Source organism: Ranitomeya imitator, chromosome 1 (genome assembly GCF_032444005.1).
Source record: "Ranitomeya imitator isolate aRanImi1 chromosome 1, aRanImi1.pri, whole genome shotgun sequence".
Classification (NCBI taxonomy): Eukaryota; Metazoa; Chordata; class Amphibia; order Anura; family Dendrobatidae; genus Ranitomeya; species Ranitomeya imitator.
Window position 1 is genome coordinate 885,285,635 of NC_091282.1, and position 20,784 is coordinate 885,306,418.

A 20,784-nucleotide genomic window follows, 5' to 3' on the forward strand; every position below is an offset into this window, starting at 1 on the left:
GTGCCGAGTTGCATAGGTAGTGATAGGCGCAATCCACTGCTGCTTATAGTTGTGTGAGGATAGATCAGGTACTGCAGTCTACAGAGATTCCACGTCTCAGAGCTCGTCCTATTGTTTTTGGTTATTGCCAGATCTCTGTATGTGCGCTGATTACTGCACGCTGTGTTGCCTGATTGCCAGCCATAACAGTCCACACAGTCAACAGTCGCTCCTCTGTTGTTGGGGTTCAGTAACGTCAGCTGATCCCCAGCTGTGTGTGCGGCAATACCTCCAATCTGCTCCTCCTGCTGTCCCTGGGCTCTAACACCGCCAGTTGGTGCCTGGAAGTGCTGTCTGCACAGTCAACAGTCGCTCCTCTGTTATTGGGGTTCAGTAATGTCAGCTGATCCCCAGCTGTGTGTGCAGCAATATCTCCAATCTGCTCCTCCTGCTGTCCCTGGGCTCTAACACCGCCAGTTGGTGCCTGGAAGTGCTGTCTGCACAGTCAACAGTCGCTCCTCTGTTATTGGGGTTCAGTAACATCAGCTGATCCCCAGCTGTGTATCCGGCAACGTGTCATGCGACCGCCACGCTGGCACAACTAAAATGTAAGGGAACCTGTCCCCCCCACTCCTAGGCGTTTGTTACTGAAAGAGCCACCTTGTGCAGCACTAATACTGCACAAGGAAAAGGTCGCTCTTTAAATTATGCTCCTTGGAAACGCTGAACTACACACTCATGTAATGTGTCCCCTCACACCGTCAAACCGTCCCGGAGGTGGGACTTTCCTTTGTAATGTGATGCAGCACAGCCGTCATTCCTACCCCCTTGGCTCCGTGCGCTGCCTCCTTAGCGTTGTTTGATTCTGTCACGGACCCTGCGCTGTTATGTTATCCCTTGGCCATGCACAGTTTGCGCTGCCCGTCCTCTGACATCATTTGTTGTCGTCCTGGCTGTGCCTGTGCGTCCACGCTGCCCGAAATCCCACCTCGCAGAGTCGTCTAATGTGATCACACAGTGGGCCTGGTATCCATGGCCATGCGCAGTGCATATACTAGCCTCTCACTCCCCTTCTTCATGCTTCTTCAGACTAGGCGGCGTCAGCTGATCCCTAATAGCATGCCATGGCCGTAACGCCGCACAGTCTGAAGAAGCAGGAAGGAGGGGAGTGAGAGGCGATGATATGCACTGCGCATGCCCATGGATCCCAGGCCCGCAGTGGGATTACATTAGATGACACTGCGAGGTTGGATCTCGGGCAGCTTGGACGCATAGGCACTGCCAGCCTGACACCTAAATGATGTCAGAAGACGAGCACCGCTAAGTGTGCATGGCCAAGGGATAACATTACAGCGCGGGCTCCGTGACAGAATCAAACAACGTTGAGAAGGTGGCGCATGGCACCAAGGGGGTTGGAATGACGGCTGTGCTGTGTCACATTACAAAGGAAAGTCCCACCTCCGGGACGGTTTAACGGTGTGAGGGGACACATTATATGAGTGAGTACTTCAGCGTTTGCAAGGAGCATAATTTAAAGAGCCACCATTTTCCATGTGCAGTATTACTCCTGTACAAGATAGCTCTTTCAGCAACAAATGCCTGGGGGGGGTTAAAGGTTCCCTTTCAACTTGCTCCACTGCAGGCTTCGGCTTACACTCTGCTCCTACTGCAGACCCTGGGCTCTAACACGCCCGTTGTTGCCCGGAAGTGCTAGCTGCACAAAGAAAAACACCCGCCAATGTGTCAGTGGGGTTCAGTAACGCCAGCTGTTCCTCTGCTGTGTAGCCAGCAACGTCTCCAGCACAAGCCACCCTGGCACAATAACAGACTTTTTCCTGCCTCCAGTGCAGGCTTCGGCTTACACTTTGCTCGTCTTTGATTCCCTGGGTTTCAACACTGTTACTTGTCACCTGGAAGTGTTGTCTACACAGAAAAAACACTCGCTGATGTGTCAGTGGGGTTCCGCAACGCCAGCTGTTCCCCTGCTGTGTAGCAGGCAACGTGTCCTGCAAACGCCACGCAGACACAACAGACCTAAAGCTGCCACCAGTGCAGGCTTCGGCCTACACTCTGCTCCTCTCCTCCTCCTGCTGACCCTGGGCTCTAACACCGCCAGTTTTTGCCCGGAAGTGCTAGCTGCACAGAGAAAAACACCCGCCAATGTGTCAGTGGGGTTCAGCAACGCCAGCTGTTCCCCTGCTGTGTAGCCGGCAACGTGTCCTGCAAACGCCATGCAGGCACCTGAACTGAAATTAAAGGGAACCTGCCCCCCCCAGGTGTTTCTATGTATAACAGCCACCTTGTACAGCAGTAATGCTGCATTTGTACAAGGTGGCTAACTTTTTCTCCTTGCCCACGTGGAACGCAACACTTACAAAATGTGTCTCATTACAGACCATTACATTGTCCCTGAGGTGTGACTTTCCTTTTTAATGACACGCAGTACCCCCCTTGGTAGCGCTGCCCGTCTTCTGACATCATTGGTTGGCTGGCTGTGCCTGTGCATCCGCCCTGCCCGACACAATGACCCTCGTTGTCTGATATATTTTGACTGCGAGGGTGTGATTGATGGGCATATACAGTGCATATGTTCGCCTGACTTGACTCATCTCCTTCCGCCTTCTTCAGACTGTGCGGCCTCATGGCCGCGGCATGCGATATGGGATCAGCGGAGGCCGCTCAGTCTGAAGCAGCTATAAGAACATGTGCGAGCGGCAAACATATTTACTGCACAAGGCCATGAATCCCAGCCCCGCAGTGTGAGTTTTTTAAAAGACACTGCGGGTCTGGGATTCATGGGCATCGCTAACCGCAACGGTCAACATGAAATGAGGTCAGAAGACGGGCAGCGCTAACAGGGCATTGCCAAGGGATAACACAAGAGCGCAGACTCCTGTACAGCAAATAACAATGCTTATGAGTCTGCGCCAACCACCTAGGTGTAAACTTTGACACCTCTGCTGCGTCTCCTTAAAAAGGCAAGTCAGTCACGCCTCCAATACAGTTTGACTGTATAATGGGCAAAATTGTGTACGTGTTTCATTCAGCTTGTGCAATTAGAAAAATTCATAGAGCAACCTTTGACTTGTGCAGCATTAATGCTGCACAAGGTGTAGCTCTTGTACTTTGCAACACCTGAGGGGGGGTTAAAGGTTACCTTTGAATTTGGTTCTACTAGGCTTAGGCCTACACTCTGCTCCTCCTGCAGACCCTGGGCTCTAACTCCGCCAGTTGGGGCCCGGAAGTGCTGGCTGCACAGAGAAAAACACCCGCCATTGTGTCAGTGGGGTTCAGCAATGACAGCTGTTCCCCTGCTGTGTAGTTGGCAACGTGTCCAGCACAAGCCACGCTGGCACAACAGAACAAAAGCTGCCACCAGTGCCGGCTTCGGCCTACACTCTGCTCCTCTCCTCCTCCTGCTGACCCTGGGCTCTAACACCGCCAGTTTTTGCCCGGAAGTGCTAGCTGCACAGAGAAAAACACCCGCCAATGTGTCAGTGGGGTTCAGCAACACCAGCTGTTCCCCTGCTGTGTAGCCGGCAACGTGTCCTGCAAACGCCATGCAGGCACCTGAACTGAAATTAAAGGGAACCTGCCCTCCCCAGGTGTTTCTATGTATAACATCCACCTTGTACAGCAGTAATGCTGCATTTGTACAGGGTGGCTAACTTTTTCTCCTTGCCCACGTGGAACGCAACACTTACAAAATGTGTCTCATTATAGACCATTACATTGCCCCTGAGGTGTGACTTTCCTTTTTAATGGCACACAGCACCCCCTTGGTAGCGCTGCCCGTCTTCTGACATCATTGGTTGGCTCGCTGTGCCTGTGCGTCCGCCCTGCCTGACACAATGCCCCTCGTTGTCTTGCTTATTTTGACTGCGAGGGTGTGATTGATGAGCACGAGCAGTGCATATCTTCGCCTGTCTTCACTCCCCTCCTTCCGCCTTCTTCAGACTGTGCGGCCTCATGGCCGTGGCATGCGATAAGGGATCAGCTGAGGCTGCCCATTCTGAAGCAGGTGTAAGGACATGAGTGAGCGGCAAACATATTTACTGCGCAAGGCCATGAATCCCAGCTCTGCAGTGTGACTTTATGAAAAGACACTGCGGGTCTGGGATTCATGGCCATCGCTAACCGCACTGGCCGACATGAAAAGAGGTGGGAAGACAGGCAGCGCTCACAGCGCATGGCCAAGGGATAACAAGAGCGCAGACTCCTGTACAGCAAATAACAACGCTCAGGAGGCTGCACCCAGCACCAAGGCATTATTTTGGACACCTGTGCTGCGTCTCCTTAAAAAGACAAGTCACGCCTCCAATATAGTTTTACTGTATAATGGGCAAAATTGTGTACGTCTTTCATTCAGCATGTGCAATGAGCACAATTTAAAGAGCAACCTTTCACTTGTGGAGCATTACTGCTGCACAAGGTGTGGCTCTTCTACATTGTAACACCTGAGGGTGGGTTAAAGGTTACCTTTGAAATTGGTTCAATTAGGCTTCGGCCTACACTCTGCTCCTCTCCTCCTCCTGCTGACCCTGGGCTCTAACACCGCCAGTTTTTGCCCGGATGTGCTAGCTGCACAGAGAAAAACACCAGCCAATGTGTCAGTGGGGTTCAGCAACGCCAGCTGTTCCCCTGCTGTGTAGTCGGCAACGTGTCCAGCACAAGCCACGCTGGCACAACAGAACAAAAGCTGCCACCAGTGCAGGCTTCGGCCTACACTCTGCTCCTCTCCTCCTCCTGCTGACCCTGGGCTCTAACACCGCCAGTTTTTGCCCGGAAGTGCTAGCTGCACAGAGAAAAACACCAGCCAATGTGTCAGTGGGGTTCAGCAACGCCAGCTGTTCCCCTGCTGTGTAGTCGGCAACGTGTCCAGCACAAGCCACGCTGGCACAACAGAACAAAAGCTGCCACCAGTGCAGGCTTCGGCCTACACACTGCTCCTCTCCTCCTCCTGCTGACCCTGGGCTCTAACACCGCCAGTTTTTGCCCGGAAGTGCTAGCTGCACAGAGAAAAACACCAGCCAATTTGTCAGTGGGGTTCAGCAACACCAGCTGTTCCCCTGCTGTGTAGTTGGCAACGTGTCCAGCACAAGCCACGCTGGCACAACAGAACAAAAGCTGCCACCAGTGCAGGCTTCGGCCTACACTCTGCTCCTCTCCTCCTCCTGCTGACCCTGGGCTCTAACACCGCCAGTTTTTGCCCGGAAGTGCTAGCTGCACAGAGAAAAACACCAGCCAATGTGTTAGTGGGGTTCAGCACCGCCAGCTGTTCCCCTGCTGTGTAGTCGACAACGTGTCCAGCACAAGCCACGCTGGCACAACAGAACAAAAGCTGCCACCAGTGCAGGCTTCGGCCTACACTCTGCTTCTCTCCTCCTCCTGCTGACCCTGGGCTCTAACACCGCCAGTTTTTGCCCGGACGTGCTAGCTGCACAGAGAAAAACACCAGACAATGTGTTAGTGGGGTTCAGCACCGCCAGCTGTTCCCCTGCTGTGTAGCCGGCAACGTGTCCTGCAAACGCCACGCATGCACCTGAACTGAAATTGAAGGGACCCTTTCCCCCCCCAGGTGTTTCTATGTATAACAGCCACCTTGTACAGCAGTAATGCTGCATTTGTACAAGGTGGCTGACTTTTCCTCCTTGCCCACGTCAAACTCAACACGTACAAAATGTGTCTCATTAGAGACCATTACACTGTCCCTGAGGTGTGACTTTCCTTTTTAATGACACGCAGCACCCCCATTGGTAACGCTGGTCGTCTTCTGACATCGTTGGTTGGCTGCCTGTGCCTGTGCATCCGCCCTGCCCGACAGAACGCCCCTCGTTGTCGTACATATTTTGACTGCGAGGGTGTGATTGATGGGCACGAGCAGTGCATATCTTCGCCTGTCTTCACTCCCCTCCTTCCGCCTTCTTCAGACTGTGCGGCCTCATGGCCGTGGCATGCGATAAGGGATCAGCTGAGGCCGCCCAGTCTGAAGCAGGTGTAAGGACATGTGTGAGCGGCAAACATATTTACTGCACAAGGCCACGAATCCCAGCCCCGTACTGTGACTTTATGAAAAGACACTGTGGGTCTGGGATTCATGGCCATCGTTAACCGCACCAGCCAACATGAAATGAGGTCATAAGACGGGCAGCGCTAACAGGGCATGGCCAAGGGATAACAAGAGCGCAGACTCCTGTACAGCAAATAACAATGCTCAGGAGCTGCGCCCAGCACCAAGGCGTTATTTTTGGACACCTGTGCTGCGTCTCCTTAAAAAGACAAGTCACGCCTCCAATACAGTTTTACTGTACAATGGACAAAATTGTGTACGTCTTTCATTCAGCGTGTGCAATGAGCAAAATTTAAAGAGCAACCTTTCACTTGTGTAGCATTACTGCTGCACAAGGTGTGGCTCTTCTACATTTTAACACCTGAGGGAGGGTTAAAGGTTACCTTTGAAATTGGTTCTACTAGGCTTCAGCCTACACTCTGCTCCTCCTGCAGACCCTGGGCTCTAACACCGCCAGTTGGTGCCTGGAAGTACAGGCTGCACAGAGAAAAACACCCGCCATTGTGTCAGTGGGGTTCAGCAACGCCAGCTGTTCCCCCGCTGTGTAGCCGGCAACGTGTCCTGCAAACGCAACGCAGACACAAAGCTGCCTCCAGTGCAGGCTTCGGCCTACACTCTGCTCCCCCTGCTTACCCTTTGCTCCAACACCGCTATTTGGGGCTCTAGGAAGACAATCTTGAATAGGCAACGCATACGGGTTCCAGCACCGTCAGCTGGTTCTCGGCAGTGTCTTTGTCACGGGTACTCCCTCGTGCCCAGCCTGGGTCCAGCACCGTCAGCTGGTTCCGGGTAGTGTCAATGTCACTTAGACGCCTATACGTTGCCCCGTTGTGTTGCGGTCGGGTTAGCCAACTCCATGGTGCCTCCAGTTTAGGAGCTTCCTATGTGGGCTGCGGGAATTGGCAATCAAGGCTGGTTCTGTAGTGCCAGTAGGCCAAGCTCCCCCTGTAGGACTGTTGGTGTTCGGTAACTGCGGCAGCCTCGCGGCCTAGCTGTTCTCTCCTCTCCTGTGGACCTTCTGGTCCACATCCTGGTTCCAGCACCGTTAGCTGGTTCTGGGCAGAGCCTTTGGCTTAGGTGCCTCCTTCTGGGTATCCGAGTTCCGCCAACGCCAGGCGGTCCTTGGTAGTGCTTTTAAGCGCGGGTACCTACAGCTTAGTAACCGGGTTCCAGCACCGTCAGCTGGTCCTCGGTCGTGCCATTGGCTCTTGCACAGTTGGCCAACGCATCCGGGTTCCAGTACCGTCAGCTGGTTCTCGGCAGTGTCTTTTGCTCTTGTACCTTCTGCTCCCCATCCTGGTTCCAGTACCGTCAGCTGGTTCCGGGCAGAGCCTTTGGCTTAGGTGCCTCCTTCTGGGTATCCGAGTTCCACCAACGTCAGGTGGTCCTTGGTAGTGCTTTCAGGCACGGGTACCTCCTGCTTAGTAACCGGGTTCCAGTAACGTCAGCTGGTCCTCGGTAGTTCCATTGGCTCTTGGACCTTCGGCTACCCATCCGGGTTCCAGTACCGTCAGCTGCTTCTCGGCAGTGTCTTTTGCTCTTGTACCTTCTGCTCCCCATCCTGGTTCCAGTAACGTCAGCTGGTTCCGGGCAGAGCCTTTGGCTTAGGTGCCTCCTTCTGGGTATCCGAGTTCCGCCAACGTCAGGTGGTCCTTGGTAGTGCTTTTTAGCACAGGTACCTCCTGCTTAGTAACCGGGTTCCAGTAACGTCAGCTGGTCCTCGGTAGTTCCATTGGCTCTTTGACCTTCGGGTAGCCATCCGAGTTCCAGTTCCATCAGCTGGTTCTCGGCATTTTCTCAGCCTTCTTGTACCTTCTGCTACATTTCCAAGTTCAAGACCCTAAAGACGACGACCCGGAAGACCACCCCTAAGATGACGACGACACCAGAGACGACAACCACTGAGATGACGACCCTGAAGACCACCCCAATGATGACGACGACGACGGCGGAGACGACGACGGCGGAGACGACGACACTGGAGACGACGACCCTGGAGACGACGACATGGAAGACCGAGAAGCAGAAGAACAAGAGGCTGCAGAACAAAGAGCAGAAGAACATTAAGCATAACACTTAATATCAGAGCAAAAGATATTACCTAAATTATATGCAGAAGAAGACTAAGCAGTGTATGGGGGTGAGTCCGTTCCTCCTCGTGGTGCCCCTGGATAAAGCCTGATGCTGCAGGCCAAACTGAACGCGGACAAATGTAACTTTTGTGACAGGCAGAACGGAAGGTGTAATCTTCAAACTTTTATAGATAACAACTACGGGAATGCCTGTCACAAATGAGAATATGATGAAGAAGTAGAATAGGAAGAATAATAATAGTTGAAGAAAATGAATATGAATAATGTAATAAAAAAAAATGTAGAAGATGAAGAAGATGAATAAGGTGAAGAAGAAGTTGATGTCAATTATGCTGATGATGATGAAGATGAAAGTGTGGGAAAAGTAAAAAAAAAGAAGGGGAAGGGCGTGGAATAGTGAAACATCAATATCTGACAAAATAAAAAAAAAATTACATAGTCAATATCTTTGTAACTCCGAACGTCTTTAAAAAAAAATATTCCTGCTATTCTATTTGATTGGGCTAAACCTCTATGCCCTTAATGTCTCCGCCACCTCCCCAAATACATCCTGCATTATTCTTAGTTGTTTTCCTTTATGTAGAATGAACCTACAAGGAAATAAAGGGTTTATTTTAATTCTGATATTTTGGTCCCATTGACTTGTATTGGGATCGGGTATCGGTATCGGCGATATCCGATATTTTTTGAATATCGGCCGATCAAATCCGATACCGATACTTTCTGATATCGGAAGATATCGCTTCTCCCTGCTCCACCACCGTGACGTATTCCGGGATTCCTTGGCCCACGAAAATCTTGAGCCAGCCCTACCCCCCCACAACTTTTGCCAAATGACTCCCTGTTTTCAATGCCTAACTATTATTATAAAGTAAATTAAGATTGACAAGCTTAAGTAATAAGAATAGATGTTTTTGGCAATAAAATGGGCACTGTAGGAGTTTTCTTGTCCTCCACTCACTGTCGACTTTGATTCCCCATTGACTTTCATTGGGTTTCATGTTGCAGTCGGCCCCCGACTTTTCGCAATAATCGGCCGATTTCAGCCGACCGGACTTTTGACAAAGTCGGGTTTCGAGAAACCCGACTCGATCCGAAAAAAGTAAAAGTCACTCAACTCTACTTCTAAGGACTAATTACGAGGTATATAGATTGCAGTGTAGGTATGCAGGGGAGTGTATGTGCGTATATATACATCAGTGCAAGGCATGCAGGCACTGTATGTGGCTATACAGATACCATTGCATACATCAAGAGGGTCAACTACTATCTGCTGCTGCCTATTACATATATACCTAGCTACAGGTATCAGTGGCTAGGAATAATTTTTCTTTTGCACCTTAATCCTTATTTTATTGCAAAGCAATCCAGACCCCCTTTTTTTCTCCATTTGATTGTTGACAATGCAGACTACAGCCAGATCATTTTAATACTACAGTGTGAAAATCCAGCAATTTTAAATGGATTTTCCTGTCCCAGGCATCATATCTGAGTGTGCAGAAAATTCTGGCATTTTTGTGGTGCTGTAGTATTTTTTGGAGTGTCTTAGAAAAAAATTTGACACCATTTTCTTGACCAAAAAAATATTTAGCTGCCCCAAAAATATTTAGCTTGCCAAAAATATTTAGCTGCCCAAAAAATATTTAGCTGCTACAAAAATATTTAGGTGACAAAAAAATATTTAGCTACAGTTCATATGTTTAACAATGTGTTTTGTCCGCCACATGCATCGCATATCATTGCGCTAAATATTTTACAATTTTAGTCCTCCAAATAACTTTTTTTGCAGTGTCACAGCCTACTTATTGACACAATTTAGGTGGGTAAAAAAAATCCAGGCCACATATTTAACAATGTGCTTTCTCTGTCAGAAGCCTGATTTATCTGTGGCCTACAAATTGTGGTATTTCAGGCCTGCATTCACATTTTTTTGCTGTGTTTTACCCTAGTTCAATTAGACTACTTTGGGGTAAAAAAATAAAAAGTACAGGTCACATATTGAACAGTCTGGTATCTCCATCAAACGTCACATCTATCTGTGGGCTACAAATTGTGGCATTTCAGGGCTACATTCCACTGTATTTGCTGTCTGTTACCCTATTTCTGTATACTATTTTGGGTTAAAAAAAAATACACGCCACATATTTAGCAGTGTACCATCTCTCTCAGAAAGAAACAAGGAAAACACATTAGGCTCCTAAAACAGTCTAAATCATTAAAATACAAAGAATCTAATTATAGGGCCTTAATATGAGGAAGTGTGGGACACACTGTAAATTAGAACTAGGAAAATCACAAGAAAGAACCAGTCAATAGTCCATAATTTAAACAAATATTGCAAAATTTATTGAAAAATACAAAAGGTTTCTAGCAGCTAGAGGGGTTAAAATCGGTAATCAAATGCACACTATATGGCAGGGGAACCAGGGTGGCACTCCTTCTCGAATTTAATAAAGCACATCATAATGCTTGTAACAACTAGGGTGTTGTATGTGAAACACATCATATAGTACCAAAAAACATTGCTGTAATACAAAAAAGTGCACTATAATATAATATATATTTCACATAATAATATAAAAAATGTGCACTAATCAGCAAGGTACAATAGCATACTTTACAGATGAAACAACATACCTAGTGAGAGTACACAGTGTGCCACGCCGGCTCCCGCCCTCCCTAACGCGCGTTTCGGATATTACCTTCCTCAGGGGACGTGCCAAACCAAGAAGCCTAAGCCATTTACAGCTACATTGCCCGCAAAAGAACCAATCAAGCGCAGATATGCCAGCCAGCACTGATACACACAGGCCCATATGACCATGCAGCAGGCGGTGGATGAAAGCAGAGGGGATCAGGACAAAGTAGCGGTCGGCGCATGGGCAAAAATCACATAGCGGCCATATTGGTATAGGGCAAAGTACCATAAAGAATACAGCTAAATATAAATGTATGCATGGTAAGTCTAAATAACATATGTATCCTGTCATTGACACATACACCACAGGGCCAAGACAAAATGAAAAAAGGCAATAGCAATCATAATTGCAAATAGCGAATGTGCATGCGCAGATCGCTACATATACAAGCCAATACAGGGCACCGCACTAACATGAAGTAAAAACCATAAATCATCAAAAAATAAGAAATACACCTCAAGCTGCATTGTGCCCAAAAAGATGTACAGATAAATACATTTAAATTGCAAAGCAACCATAAACCAACATATCACAAAATCATAATGTGTTACAATAGCGTTATTAATGATCAAACAGATGATCAACAAATACAATAAAAATAACTAAATAAAAAATAAAAATAGAAACACTAGTATAAATAAGCAAAAAACAAAAACAAAACAAAAATAATTAGCTATGCAATTCAACGGCTTGATTGTCACATGATGTTCACCAAATTTCTCATCATATCCTCATGTGGGCTCCACGGACAAGGAATAAAGCACTAAAAACGTGACAGAGAAACAAGAAAGTCACTCATTAATCATCCCCTCCCTTGTGTTTGACTGCTCGTGTAAGGTGGATGTTTGCTATCTAGCGCCCAACAGAGCCATCAGTACACACGATACAGCGTCTATTGCTGTGACCACCAGGGCTGCGCCGTGTGCTATTAGAGAGCTTTCCTGACCCAAGTGTGGGTGGTTAGTGGCATCCGCCACAGCGGCACTGCATGCACTCTTGTGCATAAAAATTATTATTTAAGTTATACTCTGACATCAGTAGCAGTGTCGAGCGCAAGTGGTCTAGACGAACTATCATCCTGAGTCTTGGGATTGAGATCTGTGACTCCTTGCTTGCGCTCTTTGTGTGGTACCACGGCCCTGTGACGCAACAGGGTTCATTTCTTTCATACAGGGTGAAGCTAACCCGTGTGTGTATTCTCATTGTACCGCCATTTAGTCCATCATTACTCAGCAGCAGGTTCCATCTCTGCACGGTGGACCCCGGGCTGCAAACGCATCTTATACCATCTCTCTAAGGCTGCCTTCACACTAGCAGTATTAGGTCAGTATTTTACATCAGTATTTGTAAGCCAAAACCAGGAGTGGAACAATGAGAGGAAAAGTATAATAGAAACATATGCACCACTTCTGTATTTATCACCCACTCCTGGTTTTGGCTTACAAATACTGATGTAAAATACTGACCAAATACTGCTAGTGTGACGGCAGCCTAATTATTTGGTGCGTTCCGCTAGCCCTAACAGTGTCTTACCTTAATTTAATAGACTACTTTGGGGTACAAAAAGTAAAAATACAGGCCACATATTGAACAGTGTGGTATCTCCGTAAAACACCAGACCTCCATTCCACTGTATTTGCTGTCTGTTACCCTAATTCTATTCAGTATTTTGGGGTAAAAAATACAAAAATACAGGCCACATATTGAACATTGTGGTTTCTCTGTCAGACGCCTGATCTGTCTGTGGTCTACAAATTTAGCCATTTCAGGCCTATATTCACTTTTTTTGTGGTGTGTTACCCTAGTTCCATACAGTATTTTTATGTTTAACCCCTTCATGACCCAGCCTATTTTGACCATAAAGACCTTGCCGTTTTTTGCAATTCTGACCAGTGTCCCTTTATGAGGTAATAACTCAGGAACGCTTCAATGGATCCTAGCGGTTCTGAGATGGTTTTTTCGTGACATATGGGGCTTCATGTTATTGGTAAATATAGGTCAATAAATTCTGTGCTTATTTGTGATAAAAACGGAAATTTGGCGAAAATTTTGAAAATTTCGCAATTTTCACATTTTTAATTTTTATTCTGTTAAACCAGAGAGTTATGTGACACAAAATAGTTAATAAATAACATTTCCCACACGTCTACTTTACATCAGCACAATTTTGGAAACAAAATTTGTTTTTGCTAGGAAGTTATAAGGGTTAAAATTTGACCAGCGATTTCTCATTTTTACAACGAAATTTACAAAACCATTTTTTTTAGGGACCACCTCACATTTGAAGTCAGTTTGAGGGGTCTATATGGCTGAAAATACCCAAAAGTGACACCATTCTAAAAACTGCACCCCTCAAGGTGCACAAAACCACATTCAAGAAGTTTATTAACCCTTCAGGTGCTTCACAGCAGCAGAAGCAACATGGAAGGAAAAAATGAACATTTAACGTTTTAGTCACAAAAATGATTTTTCAGCAACAATTTTTTTATTTTCCCAATGGTAAAAGGAGAAACTGGACCACGAAAGTTGTTGTCCAATTTGTCCTGAGTACGCTGATAACTCATATGTGGGGGTAAACCACTGTTTGGGCGCACCGCAGGGCTTGGAAGGGAAGGAGCGCCATTTGACTTTTTGAATGAAAAATTGGCTGCACTCTTTAGAGGACACCATGTCACGTTTGGAGAGCCCCCGTGTGCCTAAAAATTGGAGCTCCCCCACAAGTGACCCCATTTTGGAAACCAGACGCCCCAAGGAACTTATCTAGATGCATAGTGAGCCCTTTAAACCCCCAGGTGCTTCACAAATTGATCCGTAAAAATGAAAAAGTACTTTTTTTTCACAAAAAAATTCTTTTAGCCTCAATTTTTTCATTTTCACATGGACAACAGGACAAAATGGATCCTAAAATTTGTTGGGCAATTTTTCCTGAGTACACTGATACCTCACATGTGGAGGTAAACCACTGTTTGGGCACATGGTAAGGCTCGGAAGGGAAGGAGCGCCATTTGACTTTTTGAATGAAAAATTATCTCCATCGTTAGCGGACACCATGTCGCGTTTGGAGAGACCCTGTGTGCCTAAACATTGGAGCTCCCCCACAAGTGACCCCATTTTGGAAACTGGACCCCCCAAGGAACTTATCTAGATGCCTAGTGAGCACTTTAAACCCTCAGGTGCTTCACAAATTGATCCGTAAAAATGAAAAAGTACTTTTTTTTCACAAAAAATTTCTTTTCGCCTCAATTTTTTCATTTTTACATGGGCAATAGGATAAAATGGATCCTAAAATTTGTTGAGCTATTTCTCCCGAGTACGCCGATACCTCATATGTGGGGGTAAACCACTGTTTGGGCACACGGCAGGGCTCGGAAGGGAAGGCGCGCCTTTTGACTTTTTGAATGGAAAATTAGCTCCAATTGTTAGCGGACACCATGTCGCGTTTGGAGAGCCCCTGTGTGCCTAAGCATTGGAGCTCCCCCACAAGTGACCCCATTTTGGAAACTAGACCCCCCAAGGAACTTATCTAGATGCATACTGAGCACTTTAAACCCCCAGGTGCTTCACAGAAGTTTATAATGCAGAGCCATGAAAATAAAAAATAATTTTTCTTTTCTCACAAATGATTTTTTAGCCTGGAATTTCCCATTTTGCCAATGGTAATAGGAGAAATTGGACCACAAATGTTGTTGTCCAGTTTGTCCTGAATACGCAGATACCCAATATGTGGGGGTAAACCACTGTTTGGGCGCACGGCAGGGCTCAGAAAGGAAGGCACGCCATTTGGCTTTTTAAATGGAAAATTAGCTCCAATCATTAGCGGACACCATGTCGCGTTTGGAGAGCCCCTGTGTGCCTAAACATTGGAGATCCCCCACAAGTGACCCCATTTTGGAAACTAGACCCCCAAAGGAACTAATCTAGATGTGTGGTGAGCACTTTGAACCCTCAAGTGCTTCACAGAAGTTTATAACGCAGAGCCATGAAAATTTAAAAAAAAAATTCTTTTCTCAAAAATTATTTTTTAGCCCGCAATTTTTTATTTTCCCAAGGGTAACAGGAGAAATTTGACCCCAAAAGTTGTTGCCCAGTTTCTCCTGAGTACGCTGATACCCCATATGTGGGGGTAAACCACTGTTTAGGCACATGCTGGGGCTCGGAAGTGAAGTAGTGACGTTTTGAAATGCAGACTTTGATGGAATGCTCTGCGGGCGTCACGTTGCGTTTGCAGAGCCCCTGATGTGGCTAAACAGTAGAAACCCCCCACAAGTGACCCCATTTTGGAAACTAGACCCCGAAAGGAACTTATCTAGATATGTGGTGAGCACTTTGAACCCCCAAGTGCTTCACAGAAGTTCATAACACAGAGCAGTGAAAATAATAAATACGTTTTCTTTCCTCAAAAATAATTATTTAGCCCAGAATTTTTTATTTTCCCAAGGGTTACAGGAGAAATTGGACCACAAAAGTTGTTGTCCAGTTTCTCCTGAGTAAGCTGATAACCCATGTGTGGGGGTAAACCACTGTTTGGGCACACGTCGGGGCTCAGAAGGGAAGTAGTGACTTTTGAAATGCAGACTTTGATGGAATGGTCTGCGGGCGTCACGTTGCGTTTGCAGAGCCCCTAGTGTGCCTAAACAGTAGAAACCCCCCACAAGTGACCCCATTTTGGAAACTAGACCCCCAAAGGAACTTATCTAGATATGTGGTGAGCACTTTCAACCCCCAATTGCTTTACAGAAGTTCATAACACAGAGCCGTGAAAATAATAAATATGTTTTCTTTCCTCAAAAATAATTTTTTAGCCCAGAATTTTTTATTTTCCCAAGGGTTACAGGAGAAATTGGACCCCAAAAGTTGTTGTACAGTTTCTCCTGAGTACGCTGATACCCCATGTGTGGGGGTAAACCACTGTTTGGGCACACGTCGGGGCTCAGAAGGGAAGTAGTGACTTTTGAAATGAAGACTTTGATGGAATGGTCTGCGGACGTCACGTTGCGTTTGCAGAGCCCCTGGTGTGCCTAAACAGTAGAAACCCCCCACAAGTGACCCCATTTTAGAAACTAGACCCCCCAAGGAACTTATCTAGATATGTGGTGAGCACTTTGAACCCCCAAGTGCTTCACAGACATTTACAACGCAGAGCTGTGAAAATAAAAAATAATTTTTCTTTCCTCAAAAATGATGTTTTAGCAAGCATTTTTTTATTTTCACAAGGGTAACGGGAGAAATTGGACCCCAGTAATTGTTGCGCAGTTTGTCCTGAGTATGCTGGTACCCCATATGTGGGGGTAAACCACTGTTTGGGCACACGTCGGCGCTCAGAAGTGAGGGAGCACCATTTGACTTTATGAATTCAAGGTTGGCTGGAATCAATGGTGGCGCCATGTTGCGTTTGGAGACCCCTGATGTGCCTAAACAGTGGAAAACCCTCAATTCTACCTCCAACACTAACCCCCCCCACACCCCTAACCCTAATCCCAACTGTAGCCATAACCCTAATCACACCCATAACCCCAACACACCCCTAACCACAACCCTAATTCCAACCCTAACCCTAAGGCTATGTGCCCACGTTGCGGATTCGTGTGAGATTTTTCAGCATCATTTTTGAAAAATCCGCGGGTAAAAGGCACTGCGTTTTACCTGCGGATTTAACGTGGATTTCCAGTGTTTTTTGTGCGGATTTCACCTGTGGATTCCTATTGAGGAACAGGTGTAAAACGCTGCGGAATCCGCACAAAGAATTGACATGCTGCGGAAAATACAACGCAGCGACGGTATTTTCCGCACCATGGGCACAGCGGATTTGGTTTTCCATATGTTTACATGGAACTGTAAACCTGATGGAACACTGCTGCGAATCCGCAGCGGCCAATCCACTGCGGATCCGCTGCCAAATCCGCACCGTGTGCACATGGCCTAATTCTAAAGGTATGTGCACACGCTGCGGAAAACGCTGCGGATCCGCAGCAGTTTCCCATGAGTTCACAGTTCAATGTAAACCTATGGGAAACAAAAATCGCTGTACACATGCTGCGGAAAAACTGCACGGAAACGCAGCGGTTTACATTCCGCAGCATGTCACTTCTTTCTGCGGATTCCGCAGCGGTTTTACAACTGCTCCAATAGAAAATCGCAGTTGTAAAACCGCAGTGAAATGCGCAGAAAAACCGCGGTAAATCCGCAATAAATCCACAGCGGTTTAGCACTGCGGATTTATCAAATCCGCAGCGGAAAAATCCGCAGAGGAACAGAATACGTGTGCACATACCGAAACCCTAACCCTAACCCTACCCCTACCCCTAACCCTACCCCTAACCCTAACCCTACCCCTAACCCTACCCCTAACCCTAACCCTAACCCTACCCCTAACCCTACCCCTAACCCTACCCCTAACCCTAACCCTAGTTCTTACCCCAACCTTAGTGGTTATTTTTTTTTATTGTCCCTACCTATGGGGGTGACAAAGGGGGGGGGGGCATTTACTATTTTTTTTATTTTGATCACTGAGATAGGTTATATCTCAGTGATCAAAACTCACTTTGGAACGAATCTGCCGGCCGGCAGATTCGGCGGGCGCACTGCACATGCGTCCGCCATTTTGGAAGATGGCGGCGCCCAGGAAAGAAGACGGACGGATCCCGGGAGGCTAGGTAAGTATAAGGGGGGGGGAGATCAGGGCACGGGGGGGCGTCGGAGCACGGGGGGTGGATCGGAGCATGGGGGGTGGATCGGAACACGGGGGGGTGGATTGGAGCACGAGGTGGGGGATCGCTGTGCAGGGGGGTGGATCGGAGCACGGGGGGGGATTGGAGTGCAGGGGGGTGGGATTGGAGCATGGGGGGTGTGATTGGAGCACGGGGGTGCGGACAGGAGGACGGGGGAGCGGAGCACAGGACGGAGGGGAGCGGACCACAGATCGGGGAGCTGGGGGGGCGATCGGTGGGTTGGGGTGGGTGCACATAAGTGTTTCCAGCCATAGCCAATGATATTGCAGCATCGGCCATGGCTGGATTGTAATATTTCACCAGTTTTTTAGGTGAAATATTACAAATCGCTCTGATTGGCAGTTTCACATTCAACAGCCAATCAGAGCGATCGTAGCCACTGGGGGGTGAAGCCACCCCACCTGGGCTAAACTACCACTCCCCCTGTCCCTGCAGAGCGGGTGAAATGGGAGTTAACCCTTTCACCGGATCTGCAGGGACGCGATCTTTCTGTGACACAGCATATGCGTCACAGGTCGGATTGGCACCGACTTTCATGACGCATACGCTGTGTCACAGGTCGGGAAGGGGTTAAATTAAAAATATACAGGCCACATTTTGAAAATTGTAGTATCTTTGTCAAACACCTCCTCTATCTGTGGGCTAAAAATTGTGATATTTAAGGTCACCTTTGAACTGGTATTCCTGTGTCTTAGCCTAGTTATTAAAAACATTTTTTTTTAAATTTACCTACATTCCAGATAACTAAAACTGTGTTTTTTACGCACACTGATCACATATAAGTTTGCTGCAAATTCAGCCATTTGTAGTGAATGTGGAAAATATTTTAGTAGTCCATTTAAAATAGGCAAGGCGCGTGGTAAGGGACAATGAAGTGGATGTGATGTTAATGGTGCATGCAAAAGCCAAGGCCGTGGGCAAGCTAAAAGTGTGCCACAACAAACACCCACATCTTCTCACACGACCTTCCTGTCCCAATTACTAGAGGACTGCAGAAGCACACCAATATTGAAGCCAGAGCTGAGTCAAAAGGTTGTTGGTTGGATAGCGGATAATGCTTACAGTCACTTTGCCACCACCACCACCATGTCTTCCACACGGTCTAGTCTGAGCAGCCGTGAGTCTGGACCGCATATTACTCACCCTGATCCTCCTTCCTCCCACCATGCCGAGTTCCCGGAGACAACTGATCCCACACTTGGACACTGCAAAAAGCTGTTCACTTTTCAATTTATAGATTTGGGCTTTTAACCCGGTCCACTTGAAGCGAAGCAAGTTGAGATCGCATGTAGTGATTCCCAAATATTTGAGCAGCTACGGTCACACAAAGGCGATGATGGGAAAGTGTCACAAGAGGTGGATGTCGTTCAGACCCAATTGACAGAAAGTCAGGAGGAGGACCAGGGTGTGGATGTGGAAGATGAGATAGTGAATGATCTAGAAACTGACCCAACCTGGCAGGAGGACATGCAGAGCGAGGACAGCAGCACATATGGGGAAGGAGGCATAGCACCCCAACAGGCAGGAAGAAGCACTGTGGTGGCTGCAGACAGAAGGCGTGCATCCGTTCCCAGTAACACCAACATGACGGAACTTGCCATTCCAACTGTTAGGTCTTCCCGAGTCTGGATGTTTTTTAAAGACTCTGCCGATAACCCCAAACAGGCTATTTGCACCACCTGCCATGCCTGCATTAGCAGGGGTAGAAAAATTACCAGCCTGCCACCACCAGCATGATCATGCACATGGCAGCAAAACATCCAACTTTGTGGGCCAAATCCCAGGCTCCAGGAACAGTGTTTGTGGATAATCCCACTGCTTTTTCCTCTGTTGTGCAAGCAAGCCAATCCCCTGTCCATGGTGCATGTGAAGATGCCTTGTGCTCTGCACCTGTCATTGCCCACAGTTAACTAGCACCATCATCAAGCATGTCCATGTCCTTGTCCCAGCGCAGCCTTCAGTTGTCCATACCCCAGACATTGGAACGCAAGCAGAAATATGCAGCTAACACCCCACAGTACTAAATTCACACATTTCTCATCTGCTTGCGCTCAAAATGTTGACTTTTAGGCTCGTGGAGATGGAAGCTTTCCTCAACCTGATGGCGGCAGCCATCCTAAGGTACTTGGTCCCCAGTCACCACTATTTCTCCCGGTGTGCCATACCGGTATTAGACAAGCACGTGTCCCACAACATTACCCATGCCCTCAACAATGCTGTTACTTGGAAAGTCCACCTAACCATGGACACGTGGACAAGTGCTTGTGGGTAGGGATAGTACATCTTACTGATGGCACACTGGGTTAACATAGTGGAAGACAGGACCCAGTTGGACCTTGGGATGGAACACGTCCTCCGAACGCTGAGGATTGCAGGTCCTACAGCAATCAGGGTTTCCCCCACAGTCTACAGCTCCTGCACCTCCTCCTCCTCTTCATCTTCAACCACCATCTCTAAAATGAACACATCATTCACAAGCTGGATGCACTGCAGCACTACTTCAGCCAAGCGACAACAGGCTGTGCTGAAGCTAATCTTCTGAGGTGACAAACCACCACTGAAGAGTTGTTGACAGCTCTGAAAAAGCAGTCAGATTTGTGGCTGTTACTACTGATCCTACAGCCAGGCATGGTCATGTGTGACATTGGCAGGAACCTGGTGGAGGCTCTGAGGAGAGTTTAGCTCACACACATACCATGCCTAGCCCATGTGCTCTACCTCGTCACTCACCCGTTTCTCAAAAGCTACCCAGAGCTGCCTAATCTGCTTGTGAAAGTATGCTGCCCAGGTGCCCATTTTAGAAAGTCAGCTACAGCTTCAGCCACCCTTGCTGTGCTTCAGCAGCGTTTGCATCTTCTGGCTCACTGAGTGGTGTGTAATGTCCCCACGCATTGGAGCTCTACACTGCATATGTTGGAAAAGATTTGTGAGCAGAAGAGGGCAGCTGTTAACTACCAGCATCAACAAGGTCATCGTTATTCAGTTCAGACAACACACTTAAGACCACAGGAGTGGACATGGATATCAGACATATGTACCATCCTACAAAACAATGTGGTCTCCACCAAGATGGTGAGTGGTGATGACGCCATAATTAGCATCACCATCCCACTTTTCTGCATTATGGAAAGCTCTCTGCTCACAATAACAGAGGATGCATTGCAGGCGGAGCACGAGGACATGGAGCAAGGAACCATACAGGGTGATTACACATA